The sequence below is a fragment of the Chlamydotis macqueenii genome, chromosome 4 (genome assembly GCF_036417535.1).
Source record: "Chlamydotis macqueenii isolate bChlMac1 chromosome 4, bChlMac1.mat, whole genome shotgun sequence".
NCBI lineage: Eukaryota > Metazoa > Chordata > Aves > Otidiformes > Otididae > Chlamydotis > Chlamydotis macqueenii.
In genome coordinates this window covers 81,674,741-81,696,061 of record NC_141559.1, presented here as the reverse complement: position 1 = coordinate 81,696,061, position 21,321 = coordinate 81,674,741, and the positions used below count along the sequence as shown (strand labels likewise).

Genomic DNA, 21,321 nt, shown 5'->3' with positions numbered 1-21,321 from the left:
GAGACAGCTTGGTTTGATCTCAGCTGATTCTAGCAGCGGCGTGTTGCTTCAGAGAAAAAAAAACCGAAATGCTGGGAGCTGTGGAGGGGGATGAAGGTTAGGAGAATTCTCTCCATTCACTTCTGAGGGGATGGGAGCAGCAGCGAAGGCTTCAATGGGAGCCTGGGAGCTTCTCCGTCAGCGATGCTGAAGGACTGCGGCAGGTCTTGTGTGGCACTTGAAGAGGAGATAATCTGGAGCGCACCTATCTTGGCCAGCTCTCCAGGCTTGCACCCTTGGATTCTCACTTGGAGAAAGCCCTGAGACTTTTTCCAGCATGGCCTTTCTCACTGTCCTTTCAGCATCCGTGCTTCAAATTCCCTTGGACCCGTGGAGGGAAGATTTGACCCAGAACTGGTTCCCTAAAGATTGCAGTTTCTGGTCCTTCCCCTCAAAATCCAACCAAAAGCTGAAACCACGAGTGTCTACAAGAGCTGCTCGCAGGCCCCTGCATCCCCCTTTCCTTGGAGAGACCTCTTCGGTCTTGGGTACGTTCAGCACGCCATGAAGCTCTTGTTGGTGATGAGACAGCCCTTGGCATTGGTATTTCTGAGCACCCCCAAACCATCTGCTCTAGTTCCATCTCTCTGCTGGGGCCCTGTGAGGAGGAGGAGGCTCCAGCTGAGAGAAAGGGACAGGCCGCCCACTTGTGCTGAGTAACCATTGCCAAATTGGATGCCAGCACACACACACGCACGCACACACACAAAAATATTTCCACCGAGGCTGCTGTGAACAATGGTCTCTTGATTACTTGCCGTCTTAAACACACATGCCTTTGGCAGTCCTCCACGGAGAACAGGCAGCTCAAGCGCTGACCCTCCCGCTCTTGGACCTACTCGTCGACATTTCCACACCCAACGCTACCAGCTGACGGGGTGTTTCACCTGCCCTGCGAGTTTGCAAGCTGAAGGCAGACACGTGGGCAAAGGCAGAACCTAACGGATGGTGGTGAGAAAACACCTCTTGCCCCTCTCCTTAGACACAACCCCAAACCCACCTTGTTATCGTCTTCCAACTCTTCCTTAAAACGTTGCCATGGTGTCTGCAAATCCACAGGAAGAAGTTAGGGAGAGTCCATCTACCAAACAAGATCCGTCAGTCCTGTTTCCAAGGACAAGCAGGAGTGGAGACACCTCGACTGGTTCTGTGCCAGGCAGCCTTAGGTCCAGGTGCACTGGAGTCATATCTCAATGATGTCCTGCCTCAACGATGAGCACCAAGGATGGGGGGAGCACTGGAGGATGTTTGAATCCAGGAGATGTGAGGAGCTGAGCAAAGTCTTGCGTCCACAAGGTGAGAACGTGTTCATGGTTCTCGTGGTAGAGAAACCAAAGCGATGGTCCAGTGCTGGCCGCTTCCCAATGCAAAGAGAAAAAAGGACTGAGGTTCTTGGAGGCAAAGTGTTTGATCAGAACATTATCATGGAGGTCTTCACTCAGCCCTAGGCTGTCTGTCCTGCTAGCTCCTCCATGCCCAGAGAGAGACTTCCAGAGACCCCACCAGTCCCCGGCTATCCAAGATTTTGCACTGTCTACAAATAGTTGGTACTTGCTGAAAAGAGCAGATCTGAAACCACAGTTGGCAAATTGCATCAACAAGCATATTCTCAGCGAGGCATTGTTCCAGTTTGTATATGTCTGAAAAGAACTGTTCAGGCATATGTTAAAGTTGGCACCTTCTCCCTGGGACTCGCTGCAATCTGACGGCTGGAGCATGAGAACCACATCAAGACGTGCAAAACACTCGGCAAAATAAGGGAAAACAAAGTCCACTCGAGATGTTAGCAGGGCTGTCAGGAGGACAGGGAGCAGAGGCAGAGGAATGTCCTCTGGAGAGAGCACTTGTCCTGGCCTGACGTAGAAAATGATGACATCTGCAAGCGCTTCTTGGAAAGGGACCAACAACGGCGTAGAAGAGGAGAAAAACCCACTGCCTCAAGGCTAATCCCAGGATAGTCCTTGTGAAAAGACGACAATTGGAAGGGGAGAGGGGGATAGTGAACCCAAACCATGTGAGGTGTCCTACAGGCTCTGGGCTTCAACCCACGCTGAAGGAGGCAAAGCCTTGCAGTGAGGATGGGCTCAGTGGGGACATGCAGACCTCGTGGAGGTCTGGACCCTGCAGAAACCTGTCCTTTGCATCAGGGAGGAAGAGGAGTTGGAAAACGCTGCTGCTCTGGCCATTGAGGGTACATCCATCTGGTCTTTGGTCTTCTTGGGTGTCTTGGTAGAGACTTCACCATCAGGAAACCCCTGAATTGAAATCATTGGAGAGTTTTAGGGGTGGAGAGTGTTCCATGGGTGTCCACATACAGCTGCTGCTGGGGACAGGATGCTGGGCCGAGCTGGTGGAGCTGCAGCATCATCAGAGCATCTTCTGAGCTACACAACTGGCCCTGTCCCAGCCTGAGTATGGGCTGCGAGAGGGAGCACCTCCAGGCTCCCCTTTCATTCCCTCCCCTCAGGTGTTCAGGAGCACCCCAGTGTCCCTCGGAGGGTCAGAGAGCGGAGCTGGAGCCCACCTCCCCACGGGTGCATCTGTCTCAGTGTTGGTGCTCAGTCCTGGAGCCGGGTGATGATCGGGGAGGAGGTCATCTGAGGCTGGCAGCAGCGTGGGGCGTTCACGTCTGAGACACCCGTACCCTTGCATGTCCCCTGAAAGAGGCTGCACCATCGTCCTCAGAGGAGACCAGGCTGCCGGTGGGCAAGAGGCTGCGTTGCACTGACGGGGGTAATCCTGCTGGGTCCTGGGCACGTCTTCATTTCAAGTGGGACAGTCGCAGCAGACAGGACTTGACCTTCTCCATCCCCCTGCTCTCTCCCTTCACCCCACCGGACTGAAGAGCCAGAAGGACCACCCGGTTGTCCGTGCAGGATCTGCACTGCTCCAGGGCTTGGCAGTGCTGGTGGGAAGCAGCAGAGTCCCACTCACAGGAGGGACGGCTTTGTCCCAGGCTCTGATCCAGGTCCCCAAAGGTGACTGTAAGTAAGGTCAGCGCTGGGATGAAGTGTGGAGCAGGGGCACGTGCCACCGACCTCTGCACACATTGGAGCTCCTCTCCACGGAGAGCATCCTGAGCCTTTTATTTCCCTTCTCCCTCTGGCGCCGCTCATTTCTCCTTGGAGAAGGCAACTCCATGCAACATCACCTTCAGGAGACGCCTCACCTTTGGTTTGAGTCCTCGGCCAAATCTGCATGCCGGCTTGCATGTCCCTTTTCTAGCTCGTCTGTGTTAGAGGGAATTTTGGGGAGTTTGCCCCTTCTGGAGCTCAACTCCTTGGTCTCTCGGTGGGGTGGGAGGAGAAGTTGACTTTCTTTCCCCTTCCCAGCCCAGCCAGGGTTGGGGCTGTGCCACCCCAAAGGGCTCTGCTCCTGGAGACGAGGGCCAAAATGGGTTTTTCATGGTCTCAAGGTGGACGCAGGCAGATAGACAGGGCTCCCACCCCCAACCACGCGCCGCGGGGCTTCCCGTGCCCCCCAAACGCCAGCGGGGGCCACCTCCCGTGTCGGGGTTCAGCCATATTGGGGGGCTCATTTTTGGGGCACGCAGAGCGACGTGGAGGATGGAGCCTCCACATCGTGGGGGTTGCCTGGACCTCAAATGCCCCCTGCCCTGTAGGGGAAGGGGGATGGGGGGGTGGTCCACGCAGCATCCCACCATCCCCATCCAGGGACGTGGCCTGACCCTGTCCCGGGGGTGGGGGGTGGCGAGGGAAGAGTTAAAGGGAAGGCGAGCAGATCCTCCCTCCGTCCTTCCCTCCCTCGCTGTTAGGCTGCTGCTTTGACAGGGGGTGGGGACCGGGGCTGGCCGCCGTTTGCCGCAAGAAGGGGGGGGAAACGTGGCCGCGAGTGTGTGGTGGTGACAGCTGACAAAATGAGATGAGACCCCTCGGACGGGAGCGGCCACCCGGCTGCCCAACCACCGCCGCTTGATTTTTATTCCACCCCCCTCCCACTTCCCCCCCGCTCTCCCCCCCCCCCGCCCCGGCTCCCACCCCAAATCTGAGGTCCCCGCCCGCCCGCTGCCAGCGAGAGCCCCGAGCATCCTCGCCAAGAGTAAGGCTCGGGCTGGGGAGGAACTGGGAGGAACTGGGAAGGGGGTACTGGGGAGGTGGCGGGGGGGGACGTCGGATGGGGGGGTGTGACAAGAAGGGGGGTGTCCCTGGAGGGGGGGAGTGATGTGGGGTGCACAGAGAGCAATGGGGGGGGGGACCTGATGCTGGAGCTTCTTTTGCCTGATATAATTTGGGGGGTGGGAAGATTTTGGGGAGGGGGTTGGGGGTGGAGGATGGGCTGCCGGCGCCGATTTGGGGGTGCGATGGAGGGGAGGGAGCCGTGTTTGCGCCTCGAGTCGCAGCCGCCTGGATTTGGCCCCCGCGGGGCCCTTTGGAGATGACAGCACCCAAAAATAGAGTGCGAGGCGGGGAGGGGCTGAGGGGTGGGGGGGGGGGGGTGGACACCCACCAGACCTGTTTGCCAGTGCCCAGCAGGATGAGGTTAATCCTCCTCTTCCTCACCTCCCGTTATTTACGTCTGGATTTCTTCGGCGCTGGCGGGGAGGGGAGCGGTGGCTGGGGAGGGGTTGGGTTGGAGGGAAGGATGTTGCTGGCGGCCCCAGCGATGAACGTGCAGTTGCTGGGAATTATGTCATCTGCTTCGGTGCTGGGTGGCCCTCGCCCAACAGCGGTGGGGATGGCGGGAGGACGTGGAGGGGGACGTCACCACACGGGGCTCCCCGCTTGGGACTTGGCCCAAGAAGGCCACCACCGATAACTCCTCAGCTCCGCGAGGACACGAGCGTCGTGTGCTCCCCCCCTAAAACTCTGTGTCCCCCCCCACCCATTGCAACCCTCCCCCACAAGCCGTGGGTGCACGCTGGCAGGGTTGTGGGTGCAAACCCACCCTCCTTGCCCTGAGCTCCCCAAGATGCCCAGGCCCACGAGCTCCATGAGGAGCCAGTTGCTGCTCTTCCCGATGGCTCATCCCGCTCGCTGGCCCAGCAGCCGGGTTTGGAGCAGCTAGAGAGGATGATGAAGGAAGGATGAAGGCAGGCATCCCCTCTGCCAGCTCCTCAGGAGAGAGCGGGGCTGGAGCTGCTGCACTGCAGCACAGAGCCCGATCTGGGGATGCGGGTGTGCCCAGAGGGGAGGGCAGGGACCCCCCAACTGCCACCCCCATCCATTCCTAGGAGCCTGGGGACCTGTGGCTGCGAGCGGCCCCCCAGGCTGGCCGGACCCTCTGCTCCTCAGGAGAGCATTGGGCTGCTGGATGCTCCACAGCCTCCCCCTGAGCATCTCCCTGAGCATCCCTGGCCTCTTCCCCGCACGCGTGGGGCGCAGGGCAAGGCCTGCCAGCTGAGCCAGGCGAGGCTCCCCGCTGCACATCAAACCCCTCTTCCCCCTGCTCTGCACCCCACGCAGCCCCACGAAGCCTCATGCAGCCCCATGCATCTCCATTCAGCCCCACACAGCCCCATGCAGCTCACACAGCCCCATGCAGCTCACACAGCCCCACGCAGCTCACACAGCCCCATGCACCTCTGCACAGCCCCATGCATCCCTGTGCAACCCCATGCATCTCCATGCATCCTCTTGCATCTCCATTCAGCCCCATGCAGCCCCATACATCCCCACGCAGCCCCATACATCCCCGCACAGCACCATGCATCCCTGCACAGCCCCATGCATTCCCATTCAGCCCCATGCATCCCTGCACAGCCCCAGACATCCCCACACAGCCCCATGCGTCCCTGCACAGCCTCATGCATCCCCACTGAGCCCCATGCATCCCCACACAGCCCCATACATCCCCATTCAGCCCCATACATCCCCACGCAGCCCCATGTGTCCCCACACAGCCCCATGCATCCCCATTCAGCCCCATACATCCCCATGCAGCCCCACACAGCCCCATTCAGCCCCATACATCCCCACACAGCCCCATACATCCCCATTCAGCCCCATACATCCCCATTCAGCCCCATGCGTCCCCACACAGCCCCATGCATCCCCATTCAGCCCCATACATCCCCATTCAGCCCCATACATCCCCACGCAACCCCATACATCCCCATTCAGCCCCATACATCCCCATTCAGCCCCATACATCCCCATTCAGCCTCACACATCCCCAGGCAGCCCCAGGCAGCTCCGTGCCGCCCCAGGCACCGCGAACCAGGGTTGGGCAGGGAAAGGAGCAGGCAGAGGCACAGCCGAGGGCCGCAGGGAGCTGTGGGGCGGAGGCAGGAGGGGTGGGCAGATGCTGTGCTGGCATTTTCTGCCCCATGTCGCACGACACGGGAGGGTGATGCCAACGATGCAAGCCGGGAGCCAGCGGGTGTAATTCAGGCCAGGGGACGCCACTTGCCCCCCGGGATAACCTTTGGCAACTCCCTCAGCTCGCCCGTGCTCTGTTTTCAACACCCTCCAGCGCATCCTTCATCCACAAACCCGATCGTGCCAGCGGCTGAGCCCTCGAGGGAGGTGGCGGCGTTAAAAAGAGGGCGCGGGATCTCAAAGCGCCCCCGGTTTCGAGCACCCCAAGGTGGGAGGCTCCTCCATCACGTGCGATCGGCTCGCTGGTCCCCTCTCCCGGCAGGGAACCGTGGGGTTTGTTGATATGTGGCCCCGGTTCGAGCGGCGATCTGCCGTGGCTATATATAGCGCGCGATGCTGTCATCCGAGTTCAGCCTGGCTGGGGAATTTATTTTCTGTAAAGGTTGGGAGGCGAACGGGCTGGAAATAGGCGTGGAAATGCCAGAGTGGTGTGATTTCCCTGTCTGCCGTGTCCGGGCTCCCGCAAGGGAACTGGGCACGTTGTCCTGAGTGTTGGCCTTGCGATGGGAATGGGGCAGAGGAGGAATTCGTGGAGGGGGCTGAAATTCCCCGCGTTGCTGCCAGGGTGGACATTTGAAAAGCGATGCAGTGGCGTGCGTGGCCATGTGGGCTCCATACGGGGATGACGGTCATCTCTCCTTGAGCTGATCTTCACTGGGTTATGTCCTAAGGGACCAAGCTCCAGCCCCAAAAGGAGGAGGTAGAAAAACATCTGGAAGTCCAACATCTGGTTGCAGGAGCCTAGATATTTGGGAGATAGCGGAGGATGGAACTGGGAAAGCATCCACGTGGGCTGCAGCATCAGCCCATCGTAGGGGCATCACCATATCATGGTGCATCTCTCGCTCACCCATTCCGCCCCTCCTGCCTTGTGGAAAAAAAAAAAAAGGCAGATGGGCAGGGTGGTTTCCAAACGCACTGTGAAAACCACGTCGCATCAGCGGTCGGAGGCACTGGCTGCAGGATAACTCAGGATGGAGCAGCAATCTGGATAAACCAGGCTGCAAAAAGTTTCTGAAGGGAGTCAGGTCCCAACGGGGAAGCTTAAGAGTTAAGAGGGTGTTGCTGGATCTGTTGTAGGGCTTAAAATCTGCTTTTTCTCGAAAGGAAACTGAGCACACTAAGGAAAACTCAGCCATGCCTGGGGCTGTCAGAGAAATCCGGCAATCAAAGAGTGAAACGATGAGATCTCTTGTTTCCCTTCGAGGAGGATCTTTCCCCATTAGTCATTCTTGTCACAGGAGCTGGCAAACACGGTTATTATTTGAGGGATCTGAAAGTGAAATGGAGCCATGCCTCCAGGAGCCCAGAAGTCCCTGCCCCACGGGCCAGGGGGAGCAGGCAGGGACCCCTCCAGCCCCTCCGGCTCACCCATGCTTCTCTTCCATGGGTAAAACATTTCTGCTCCATGTTGAGCAGCTGTATTCCTCCTTTGGCTGGGCTTTCCCCAGCCTGGGAGTCCTCTCCTTGCAGGACAGGGTGGCACCAGGAGCCATAGGCAGGCTGTGATGCTCCATCCCAGAGGTGGTGGTGGTGGTCCGAGCGCTTTGAGACCCTGCAACAAGCCGGGTGGTTCCTGGCAGGGAGCAACGTGCACCCAAAAACTCAGCTCTCCCATCACCCCACGGCCCCAGGCACCGTTGTGGGGGGAAAGGACCAGGTGACACCTTCCTTTTTTTGGAAGCCAGGGGACTTTTGCCTTTTCCCATGGGCGGTGGGTGAGGACATCTCTTCAGCGACCCTCACGGTGGTGGTCCCAGAGCAGGAGGGAACCAGGCAGGAGGAGGTTCATCTTCCCCAGGGGCAAGAAGACCCAGGTGGCTCCTTAAACAGTAAGCAAAGCAAACACAACTGTTAAAGCAGCCACGGGGAAAGAGGGAGATGGCTTATGCCTCGTAACCCAGGGTTGGCTGGAGCCAAGAGCTCTCCTGAAAGTCCCCTTGGCCCCGAGAAGAAGCTGCAGAAGCTCCTGCTTCATCTTGGTGGAGCTCCTGCAAGGCTTGAGAGCAGGCTCGCAACTCTCCTACCTGAGTTTGCCCCTTGCAAAATTGGTTTTGCAATGAATTTGTGGATCCTACTGGTTTTATCTGGCTCCTGAGCCAGAAGGATGGGTTTTGTCTGAGTCTTGCTGGAGTTCGACCCAAGACGAGACCCAGTGGCCAGGTCTCTGCCTTCCCCCTCCTGGTGCCAGCTGCTGTGGCTAGCACCTTCCATCATTACACCTCATCCTCACACCAGTGTGGAGACATGCAACCCTCCCTTTCTTTTCGGTCCAGATCCTGATCACGGGCCAGCGAGATGCTCCAGGTTTAGACAGGTGTTACGGAGCTCGTTCTCTTTGTAGGAAGCTCAGAAGAAAGACGATCACATTATTAACACATGCTGCTCTTCACAAAAACAACCTCGCAAATATTTATCAGCTGGAGAAATACACGGGCTCGGAAGTTGCCAAGTAACATAGCAAGAGGCGCTTTTAAATAAATATATGTGCGCCTGCGGGTGACGAATTAACCAAATCCCTTGGTATGTGGCCCAAAGACGTGTTTTCCTCTGGAAGCCCAGCACCAGTAACGATAACAATGATCCAAGCCAGGAAAAAAAAACCTATGATAAGCAATTTCTGACCGTGCATCCAACAGACGGTCTATAGGACTGCTCTTCTCTATAGGCTCAGCTTGCAAGATACCTTGCAAACTCAGTGGTTCTCCACGTCTCCCTCCCTCCGGCCCTGAGGCCAAGCAGCAGAACACACTGGACCTCTTCTCCCCAAAACCAGGTAGCTACATCCCATAAATCCAGCAGGAACATTGCTTGCCCCAGCCTGCCCGGCCATGGTCTTCACTCTCCACATAACCAGGGTTTTCCTGTTTTCCTGTCGCTAAATTCTGCTAAATCCTTGCTGTGAGGCCAATTTGCAAGTTTTGGGGACTTATTAGCGGAGTAAGTGTACTTCAGTAGAGTACTGAGCATGGCATGGCCCTGATGGGCTCTGCAAGTGTTGCCAGAAGACACAAGGTGGGTCTGCAGATGAACGGAGATCTTGCCCCATTCCTCTCTCCATGGGGAAGCCCTGGCTTGTGGGGGTGTGATTTCATGGAGACGGTCCCATCAAGGTCCACCATCTCCTCCTCACCATCACCACAGAGCATGGCCTGAGGATTTTGCAAGAGAGTTGTCATTTTGGGGCCACATTGGGGTTCTTGCTTGAACCAAAGCATGAAGAGAGGCAACCTGGGCATGGAACTGGTAGGCGAAGTCAACTGGGTGAGCATGCCCGGTGGTGTGGTTTTGGGAAGGACCAATACTGCCCACCCTCGACGGGTCCTGGGTAAAAGGGGCAAGAGGAGACAGACTGGGCAAAGTGATGGTGGCAGACGTTGTCCAGAGAGGTTGTAGATGCCCTGCCCCTGGAAATATTCAAGGATGGGAGCTCCTCCCCAAGCTCATGGCCATCACAGTGCCCTGTGGACACGTGCCAGAGATGATGAGCAATGGGAGGTCAGAGCTTTTATTAGCCCAGCTGTCGGAGCTGGAAAAAACAGACCAGCTTTCAGGCACAGGAGCTCATCTCCTTGTCTCTGCTTTCTAATTATATCAGTTGATCTAGTACAAGCTCGTTCCACTCCCTGTGGACCGTGCCTTCATTACTTTCCTCAGCTCTGCCCTTCGCAAGCACTTGGAGTAACAGCCAAGCCATCCCACCGGAGATGTTGGGGATGGGAGGACCAGCTGTCCCACCTCAAACATTTCCCTGCAGTGAGGTCTTCTGCCTTCAGCGACGCAAGGAATTGCAAGTGGACAGGGGACAGGGACATGTTGGTGTTGGTTGTGACCAGGGTAGAAAGGAGAGGATGAAAACATCCTTGAAAACCATCAGAAATGCTGGGCTGGGGTGGGCAGAGCTGGACCCCATGTCTCCTGCCCCGCTTCCCGGTGCCCACGGTTCTCCTCCCCCAGGCACCGTGGTCCTGCTCTCCCAGCCTGGGGCAGGGGGGCTCTGGGAAAGACCAGGACCTGTTCCCAGCTCAAATTTCCCCCTCCTCAAATACATTTCTCAGAAGGCCTCTAGGAGAAGCCACAGCTCCACCCAGTTTCAGCTCAGCAAGGGCATAAATTCCCGACTCCAGGAGCAAGCGGAGTGCAGCCCATAAAGCCCGGCTCTCGTGCCAGTCTCAGGGAGGCCCTGATGTTCTCCACGGCTTCCAGCTCCTCCTGTAATGCAAATAATAAATCACTGCTGCCCGGCTGGTCCCCGGCCAGCCGTTGCGCAGCAGGAGTTTGCTCTCCTCCTTCCTCCGATCCGTGGGCTGCTGCGCTCTTCATCCTGGCTGCTGCGCTCTTCCTCCCTCCCAGTGGTTTTTCCAAGCTGGGATTCAGCTGCAGTTGCATTTGCAGACCCCAGGGGTTGATCTCTTTGGGGATCAGGACATCTGCAATAGCTGAAACCCGGCTGGAAAGTTTATTCTCTGTTTGGGGCTCTGCTACCGGCATTTTGTGTGGCCCTTGGCGTGTTCCTTAACCCTGCAGACCTCCACTTCCCTCCCTGCTCCAAGCCCAGGAGGGCTTGTTTGTTTGGTTTTTTTAAACCTAAGCTTGTGGTTAAGGCAGTGAATATGTGACCTGCACATGTTTGGGGAAGGCAATCATCGGCTGGCAGCAGCCAGTCTGTTCTCCAGCAGAGCCCGAACAAACTCATCTCACCTGTGAGCTGAGGCTCGGGGGGGCTGCGCGACACCGCGGCACCAGCCAAACCAACCCACGGCCTGGCGACATTCCTCAGTGCCAGCCAAGGGTTTGCCCTCCCCTCCATGCTCTCGGGGGCCCAAATGAGCTTTTAATAATAAGGCACAGATTAAAAAAAATTAAAAAAAAAAAAAAATCCCTGGGCAAACAATCCAGCCCAGGCGCCCGCCGGGACTGCAAACACTCCTTGAGGGGCACCAGGTGCGGTGCGTTCCTGAGAGCTGGCAAAGAAAGGAGGGATTATTTCCCTCTCCCTGCCATGCGGCCAGGGAGGGACCGTGCCCGGAGCGGTGGGAGGTGGGGACGTGGCTTTGGGAAAAGCTCCCTCAGCCAAGGCGTGAGCAAAGCCCCAGAGCTCCAGAGGTGATTGATGGTGGCGTTTCTTGATTAAATACGTTTCCTGCTGCTGGAGGCGCAGGGCTTCAGGTGATAAAAGCAAGCTGTTTGTTTTAAAAACGAGTCCTTCAAGTCACCCCAGCAATCCCTCAGCGGCCTTCCCGTGCCGTGCACGCCAGCGTAGCCCACGCAGCCACCTCAGCATCACGTCGTACGGATGCATCCGCTACCCCGAGGTTATTCCTCAAAGCTGGAAAATTTAATTCTTCCTTCTTTAATAAATTTCCTCATCAATCTGTTGATGTCTTCTCCCCTCCTCCTTAGCGGGGAAGTTGAGGACGGGTAGGACAACGGTGGTCACAGCCCCAGCCCCGGCTTTGGCCAGGACAGGAACCAGGGAAAACCCTTTTGCCTCCGTTCTCCACCCTTGGCATGGAGGGGAAAAACAATTTCACACCCCTCCGGGGCTTTAGAGCCAGGCAGAGATTTAGGCTGCCGGATAACATTCCGCTGGGCCAGCTGCCGTGATAAAACCGGGGCATCTGCCAGCTCCAGAGCCAGGCAGCAAAACTCCCTGCCCGAAAGTCCAGCGCAAGATGACAGCAGGCATCCCCCTTCCTCCGAGGGGAGAGCACGCAGGAGATAACACCAACCCCCCCGGCACATCCCAGCGGGGGCCGTGTCTCCGTTTCACGCCCCGCTGCGGGAAGGAGAATCCCTTCATTTCCTTCGGACTCTTATCCTCTAAGGATCTTGATCCCGGGGGCAAGCGACGCAAACATCCTTTAAATCCATCACAGCGGGCTTAGGGGAGGATTAGCCAACGCCTCTATGGGCTTTACGACGGCCTCTGGCTCCGGGTTGGAGCTGGTCCCAGAGCCCTGCATCCCACCCTGGTAGCGTTTCCCAAAGGAGATGCTTGCAGGCAGAAGCGGAGCAAGCCCGGCTCTAGCTCCCGTCGGGAGATCGTTGCATCCCAAGCAAGCCCGGGCTGGCAACCCGCTTCCAAAAGTGGCAATCGTTTGTGATTGCAGAGCTGGTCCTGGTGCGGGTGGAGGATGTGGAGGAGTGTTACCCCCCGCCCTCTGCCTTCCCCATGCCTGTGACCAGGGAGGAGAGAGCTCTTCCCAGGCTCTCCAACCCCGGCATTGCCAGGGAGGGGAGAAACCCCCCTCCTCCTCTACTTTGGGGGGTTCCCTACAGATGTTTCCCCAATGAGGAACTGATTTCTCCCTCTCATCCCAACCTGACTGGTGGGCATCGTCCCTCTCTGTCACCTCTCTAATTTTCAAGCAATCACCTGGATCACTTCAGTTTTCGACACCTTTCCTCCCTCGTTTGTCTCAGCGATGGGGTTTTTTTCCCTGAGCTTCACTGCATCCCCTCTAACCCTTCCCACTTCCCATCCCCGAGGGCTTTTTGACTCCAACACCTCGGCAAGCTTGCTGTCGACACCGTAACTTCATTCCAATCGATCTTGTTTGCTAATTAGCTGATTGCAGTAATTGGCATGAATTACCTTGGGGAATTCCACCTCCTCTGGGGTCAGCAGTGGCCAGCGTGTCCCACGAAAGAGGTGGGAATCGCAGCACTGAGATGGCTTCTGCTCCAGGGTCACCTTTTACGGGTTTTTTTTGTGACTTGTAGAGATGCAGGGGAGTTAGAAGAGGGGAAGCATAGCCTGGTACAGTGATTTTTAATTCCCAGAGGGCCTGAGAGGCACCAAAACTTCAAGCATATTCAGAGTACCTACTATAGAGCCTAAAATGGACCGCACAAAGTGATGAGTGGATGTCACTCTTCGCTCGTCCTCAAGATGCAACTGGAGATCATTCAAACATTGGGTTAAAAATAAACCAAATGAGGGAGCTTTTCTTAGAGACCACAATTCCCCTGCAAAAATTAACTTCCAAAAATCCACGGAGGACAAAACGCCGTGAGGTTGGCTGAGGAGGGACCAGGTGGTGTCATGGAGAGTGAGTGCCCTCTGATGGCGTCCAACCATCTGGGGGGTCCAAAGGCAACCGCAGGCGTGAGGTATCCCTGAAAAGCTTTGTGGCAGGGAGATATGGGGAAGGATCCGTGAGTTTTTCCTCTTCCCAGTCCTCTTTTCTCTAAGCACCAGCTGCACAGGAAGGATGGAGACCCGGAGGACCCCCATGGCACCTGGCTAGGGACATAGAATCATAGAATCACAGAATGGCTTGGCTTGGAAGGGACCTTTAAAGCCCATCCAGTCCAGCCGTCCTGCCAGGAGCAGGGACATCTCCAACCAGATCAGGTTGCTCAGAGCCCCGGCCAACCTGGCCTGGAATGTTTCCAGGGATGGGGCATCCACCACCTCTCTGGGCAACCTGGGCCAGTGCCCCACCACCCTCAGTGTAAAAATTTTTTTCCTAATATCTAATCTAAATCTACCTCCCTCTATTTTAAAACCATTACCTCTTGTCCTAGCACAGCAGGCCCTGCTGAAGAGTCTCTCCCCACCTTTCCTGCAGCCCCCTTTGGGCACTGGGAGGCCGCTCTCAGGTCTCCCCGGAGCCTCCTCTTCTCCAGGCTGAACAGCCCCAGCTCTCTCAGCCTGGCCTCACAGCAGAGCTGCTCCAGGACTTCTTAGAGAGGACGAGCAGCAGGCCACACCACTCCTCACCCTGCTTCTGGGGGACTCTTGGGAGCAAATTAATCTCAGCCTGCTCCTTAAAAATGTTTATCCCTAGGCCGTGCCATTCAGTGTTTTCCTAGGTTAATAATGAACTAGAAAGCACTTGGTTGCCCTTGTGCAATACGAGAACTTCAGCCTGCTTTGCCAAAGCCAGAAGAGAAAATTATTCAGTGTTTCTGCCTTTTCTCTGTTGTTATCAGCAATTTTCTGATCTCCAGCCTGGCGACAGGGGAACACTGCTGCAGCTCAGTTATTTCGCTGCTCTTCATTTTGCAAAATCAAATCACAAGTCTCTCCTTCCTGGTTGTCCGTGAACCTCCAGGAAAGATCTGATATGGCCAGCACTTGAGAAGGGGTTTCATTCATTGCGAAGCGAATTGCAGAGTCAATGCTGTAAATTCTTTGAGCCAGAACAGCAACAAGCTCTGGTCCTCCTAGCCAGTGTTGGTTCTGCTGTATTTTGGATGGAGAAAAAAAACAGCTCAAATGGAACTGGGGTCTCCAAGACCCTTTGACTCTCTGCCAGTGCTGCCAAAAGGCCAGATGGTTAGCCAGACCTTTTATTCTGTATTTTAAGAGGGTGAAACTATTAGCCGGGGATCCACAGGCTGAATAAACATCATCAATGGGTCTCAACCACATGTAGCACCATCAGTCACTGCCAGCGACCCCGGCTGCAGAGCGCTGTCACCTCGCCATCTGCGTGGGTCGCTTGTCCTCCTCTGAAATCACACAGGGGGTTCACAGGGGGTCTCAGGGCCAAGCGTCGGGGTCGCAGCAGATGTGACCCATCTCTGCAGCCGGGGTTTGCAGGTCGGCATCACCTGAAGGCTCGTGTTACTCTCTGTAAACATCTCTGATGCTTTCGGAGCACTTGGCAGGGGTAGAAAGCAGGCAGTGGTGGATACCAAGGGACATCCTGGGTTTGCACTATTTACCTGGTGGTTGAGTCTCCAAACACGCAAGAAGCAGCTGGACCCATCCATGAGGTCCCAGCAGCACAAGGAGCACGCTGGGACCTTGTGATGACTTGTATTTGCTGCAGGAGAGGGGTGAAGACCCCTGGCAGCTCATAAACAGACTGGGTCAGACCCGGCCAGGTACAGGCTGGCCAAGAGGCAGATAAGCTATTTTTACCACTGTGGAGGAGTTTTGCTGGTGGAGCTGTTGCCAAACAGCTCTGCGAAGGATGAGCAGCATGTGTAGGGGTGGCTGGCTCTTTTGGTCTGAGGGAAGACTTGGGTGAGGACATGGGACTCGTCAGAGAGAAACAGACCCAGGCAGAGAGCAACAGCAGCAGGAGAAGGCGATGCTTTTCCTCTCCAAAGATTTGCAAGGTTGGACACAATGAAATTCCCCCCTCCATCTCTTACCCAAAAAAGCCACATCCTAAGAGGCTTTCAATGCTGCGTTGCAATCCATTCAAAACACATCAGGGACAAACCTTTTTAATGCAAGGAAGAAAATAAACCCAAAGACAAAAAGCTGTTCTGGAGGAGGGAAGGGGAAGGAAGTGGCTCCCAAAATATCAATGACAACTCTTCCTCCACTCCAGCAGGACCTAGCAGGGCAGGAGATGCAAGCACATCTTTCGGCACCTTTCTCCAGGTGGGAGAGGGCCCCAGTGATCAAACCGCAGAGCTTTGGGCAGGTTGGGTTAGGACCATGAGGACCTGGGTGCTGGAGAGGGGACATCTCTTGGTGGGAAGGGTTGGGCTCCCGCAGGGAGAACGGAGTTGGATGGCATCAAAGTTCACAAAACTGTTTGCATCTGGCTTAAACACCATTAATCACAACATAGGTACCCCATCTCCTGCAGCTACCAATTCTCTGGCCAAGAGGACCCCACGTCTTTGTGGGCTCCTGGGATCTCACGGTGGCTTTTGGAGGCTGCGTTGCCCCTGGCTGTGATCCCAGCTGAGACGGGCAGATGGACAGACTCCTCAACCCCGCACCTCCAAAATAATGTCTTTCCTGCATTTCTACCCTTTAGATGAAACCACTGAGTGAGGCTTTTTGAGATGGGACCTCCAAGCCATTCCTGTGCGGGGTTAAAGCTCTGGCACTTGGTAAGAGACAGGGAGGACTTTGAGCTGGAGGAGGGGGTGGACTTGAAACCAGAGACAACTGAAATCCAGTTTGGCGGGAATGGGCACACATAAAGTCCCATTTTCTGCTGGGTGTCTTGTTGAAGTGGAGTAGGGCACACGCAGGTATAGAAAATCCCACTGGTAGGGGTGAACCCCAAAAGTGACCCCAGCAAACCCCTGGAGATGCCGACACATCTCCTCCGGTCCCTCCCACCCCACCACCCCTGCATGCTTGTGAGGACAGGGCTGTCCCTCAGAGGATGACCAAGGGTCACTCTGGAGACAAACACACGGTCTGTTCGGAGCAGCACAGGGAACGGCGATTTCCCCACAGCCCGTGACGTGTCTCAGGAATTTGTGGTCTGTGATGGGTGAGTCAACGTGAGCGGGAAAAGTCTGGCTATTTTTAAGACCACTGACATTTGGGGGTGTTTAACCCCTCTCCCTCCTCCCACAGCCAGCATCTCAGCAGTGCCTCGGCAGGGAGTGAAGGTAAAGGCACAGCTCAACGTCCCCTGTCAACGCAATGCTGACGTTAGCAAAAATGGCTCTTCAGAGACAGTGCCAGGCTAGAGGCAGGCAAAAAAAAGACCCTTCCCAAGGCAAATAGGTGCCAGCCTCACAGGGTGGTACCTCCTAGGAAGAGGAGACGAAGGGTGCAGTGTCAGGGTGATGGAGAAGAAGCTGTTAGGAGTCATGGAGATGACGGAAGAAGCCGTTCAGAGATGTTTCATCCAAGCTCTTCTTCAAGTGCTCAGAGGTCTGTCTGCACCAGGGTGTTCCCCTACTAAGAATCCACTTCTACTGAGTTAAAATGCTCCTCACCAAGTCATGGAGAGCTTCTCCAGAGCTTTCACTTCTCCTGGGACTAGGACCATTTGGCATGACGGCATAGTGTAGCCATATTCACATGGTTGTGTCCTCCTCTGAGGCTCAGTGTCACCTGCGCTGCCCCACCCAGTGTCACTCTCAGGTTGGTGTGCTGGTGAGCCACCACGTCCTGCATTTCTTGGCATCCCCTCCCCAGGAGTCAACACAGCCTGCTGACCTCTCCAGCTTATCTACCTGCTAGCGTGGCATCACGGGACTTGTCCAGCTTCCAGCTGGGTCCAGGACAGCGTTGCACTCTGGGTCACTCCCTGTGCTTGCTCCCATGATCCACCACATTGTATTGCATATGTCCTTAGCAGGGGATTCACATCCCCAGCTCCTCCTCAGAGACCAAACTGCCTTTTTCCAGGGACGCTCTTCCTTTCCACAGCATGCCCGATATGGCAGCCACCATCTCCCCTTCTCCACCATCCCACCTTCCTGCTGGAGATGAGTTTCTTGTCCTATCTTGTTCCCAAATCTGCCCAGCCTGTTGCTCTCCTCACCAGAGCTATGTCCCCTCCTTGCTGTCCTGCTCGTGCTCAGCCCTGGCTGCCTGGGGCTGAAACAAGAAAGAGAAGGTTTGCCCAACAGTGAAACGTGTTTTCACGGACATTGCATGTAGGATGGTCCTACTGAAAAATTCACTCTGCACTTTCAGCATGTAAGCAATTAAGCCAGGCAAGCGACACAAATTTAGCTATCTTCATGCCAAATAGAATTATCATATCATAGTGCGGTTTGGTTTGGAAGGGACCTTAAAGATCATCCAGTTCCAACCCCCCTGCCCTGGGCAGGGACACCTTCCACCAGACCAGGTCGCTCAAAGCCCCATCCAACCCGGGAATGTTTCCAGGGATGGGACAGCCACAGCTTCTCTGGGCAACCTGGTCCAGGGCCTCACCACCCTCACAATGAAGAATTTCACTCTGAGGAAGATAATTTGTCCTAATTTTAGAACATTTCCTGGTTTACTTTTCTTTAGCAAAATATTAAGGTGTTTTGTGGGGTTTTCTTTTTAGTACCATGCCCACAAGACCCTCTGGATTATGATCATTTGAGTTTTCCCAAATCGTTCTCCAACCTGCTGCCTTCCTGGGACATGATGGGGGCACTTAGTGTTTTAGGGATGAACAGCGAGGAAAATCAATACAAACAACGGACACGGATAGATAGAAAAGAGTCAGTTCAACAGCCTGCTTTATATTCCTTCAACACATTCCCAAATGTGACCTCTGCGCCTTTTGCACTGGCTGACGATGGATTTCTGCTCCAGGAACTTGTCAAGTTTCCCCTTGAACCCAGGTACCCACCAAACATCAACTGCATCCCGCAGCAGGGATCTCCCCAGGGCAGCTACCTCCGCGTGAGGAAGGGATTTCTTCCTTTTCTTTCTGAATTCTTCTTTATTTCTTCCTGATTTCTTCCTTTACCTGCCTCCTGATAGTTTTTGGCTAAGTGCTCCTCCTTTCCACGCTGAAAAGGAGACGGAGATCGACTGTCATTTGGCTGCGGCTGTGATCCTGCTCCCAACTGCAAGCCGTCTGAAGCACTGCCCCAAAGCTACCGACGCTCTTGTAAAGCTTCCCGGGGATGTCTGAGCAATTTGTCAGCACGGATTCATTTAAAAACCTACAGAGGGAAAACCGCTGAAAATACTTCTGGTATTTGTAGAGGCAGATCCCGCGGCAGTCCCTGTCAGCAGCACAGGTGAGACAAATGGCGTGGGATTGCTTGCAGCCCAGACAAATTAATAAGGATGCTGTGCCAGGATGAATTCTGCCCCAAAATATATGAAGTGCGAGCTTGTAACATGTGCCAAGCTCCTCTGGAGCTTGTTTCACAAGCGCTTCCCATTTTACACGCACGGCTGAGGCATTCTGCTCCCCGGAGCTGAAGGCAGGGCTGAAAAAAAAAATGCAGGAGTGGTGAGACCAGGTGTAGGCTCAACCTTCTGCCGTTGCACATCCTCGCCCCACACCAGCATGAGGCAGCAGGAGCCTTTGCCTGGCTTTAGGTCACAGATTCGGGTTGGGTGGACAGCACGAAGCATGGTGGTGGGAGCTGGGGTGGTGGTGCAAGGCTTGGTCACCAAGGTCTTCTCCTCATTCAGTGGGGGTTGGGTGGATCCTGGATGGATCCTTGGTCTGAAATTGGCTATTTACTGCAAGGTGGCCATGCTGAGCGGAAGAATGTACAAAAATCTGCTGGAACGGGGGGAAAGGGATGCTCTGAAGGGCTGGTGTGTGCTCCACGCTCAGTGAGGAGAGATGAGGAGAGGATCCTCACCTGACACGTACCATATGTCTGCTTAAAACCAGTATCTAGGAGCTCCTCCCTGGCGTTGCTTTACTCTTTCAAGATTCCTGGTCCCAATATCCCATAGGAGATACACTAGGATTGGAAAGGATACGGAGAGAGGGAATGGGCAGGGAGTGGGGTTTTATGGAGGTTAGAAACCTCCAGCCTGGGAAATAAATGACTAGGGGAGGAGGATTATATATAAGGGTCTATAAAATCATCACTGTCAGGGGGAATAATCCTCATGATGGAAGGATAAGGGGTGTCAAATAATCATCTAGAGGTCGTTTGCTCTTTGCATTCACCTTGGCATGACCTTGAGAGAGGCTGGGGTCTGCTTTGGACACACTTGCCCCAGCAGCCCCAGGGTGAACCAGACCGAAGCTCTTCTTGCTTGCGAGCTCTGCCCAGCTCCCTAACACACTCACCATGATGCTGAAGTGTGTCAGTGCCCACCGCACGCTTGGCTTCACACACGGTGGAAACAACAGCTAGGCAGAGCTTAAAGGTCTCTCCTAAAACATGTCTGAAGCTTGGGGACCAGGAGAAGGGGAGAGTTGTGCATGGACATGGACAATTACACACTTCACTGCTCTGGGAAATGTGGATAGGATGAGGATAGCAGATAAGCTTCACTCAAGTATCTGCATCTGGTGTATTCACAGCTCTGGAGGAGATGCTCATTGGGTTTGGGCTAGAGATGAGGGAGGGGAACCATCCTGTAAATGAAAATCCAGTGTTCAAGCTCCTTCCAGAGGACATGTATGGGTGTCAAAGGCATCACTGAGTCTGGAGAAGGCGTCTTGCTGCCTGATGTGGAGGCAGGAGCAGAAGCAGAGGCATTTGGGACTTGATTCTGGCCATGTGGAGCTTTGCAGTGCCTGATGAGACCTCTCTACTTTAGCACAAGCCCAACGTGAATGTGGTGAGCATCTCCTCCCGGGTCCTCCTGGGCTGGTTCCCGCTCATCCAGCACTAACTGGTTATCAGTGACAAAAAGGAGCCTGAGGTCCAAGAGGTGGTTTAGGAAGAAAAGCAGCTCTGTGTGTGGAACGGGAGACTGTTTCACCAGGAGAGGTGCAGGGACATGCACATTGGGAGGACAGGGCGGGGAGGACGTCAGCTGGCATGGGAATGGGATGGGAATGAGTTAGGAGGAACAAGCAGCACCTGGCCTGGCTTCTGCATGAGGAGAAGGCTGGGACTCTTCAGCCTGGACTAATGGTGACTAACGGGAGCCATGAAAACAGTGGAGGATGGAGCCGAAATATCAGATGTGCTTGCCCTGCTCTTTCTGCTTTGCCTTACGCTTTCGGCCAGCACGGGGAGACGGGATCTGGGCTTGGTAGGTCTTAACCCCACCTGGCAGACGTGCTCCCCTCTCCTGATTGCTGGTGAGAAGGGGACCAAATGGTCAGCTTAGACCAGAGTAGCTGTGACCAAGTCCTTGGCCATACCTCCTCGTCCCCTCTAGAGCCTGAACTGAGAGTTGCTCTGTCCCTTTGAAAACACCCAGCGGTTTGTTTTCTCCTCCACAAATCATTTACAAATCATTTCTCTTTCTCCCCGCTCCCACGCTCCCTTCTCCACCTTTCCCTCCCTTCCACTCAGAAAACTGTGCCCATTCCTCTGCAACTGAGGTATCATTCCCCACCTTCCCCCCGTTTGATGCTGGGGGGAGAATAATTTCTCAAGAAGAGGGTTTTTTTTTTTTTTAAATGGTCCCCCAAGAGTGGTGGGGCAGAAGCCCACTGCCACTTTCCACTTGGTCGCAGGGGCGGTGTTGGCAGCCCGGAGGCGGAGCGTCTCAAGGACTGTTTGTTTAGCAGATTATCTACCCATTTAATTTACCCCTGCCCTCGTAAAACCATTTGGAGCCTTTTCTCACAGTTGTGACCAAAGGCTGCTTTGGCAGCAAGTAAAATGAAAAACAGATGTAAGC

The 21,321-nt window shown here is 55.2% G+C and overlaps 1 protein-coding gene across 2 annotated transcripts in view; it reads left to right on the top strand.

The window, feature by feature from the left end:
• Window positions 1-3,916: 3,916 nt before the first annotated feature.
• The window catches only part of LZTS3 (leucine zipper tumor suppressor family member 3), a 46,518-nt gene continuing 29,113 nt past the window's right edge, over window positions 3,917-21,321 (top strand). For both annotated transcript variants that reach the window (XM_086747400.1, XM_086747396.1), the window contains exon 1: window positions 3,917-4,098. The gene's annotated coding sequence lies outside the window, so the exon portion shown is untranslated. The remainder of the gene's footprint in view (window positions 4,099-21,321) is intronic.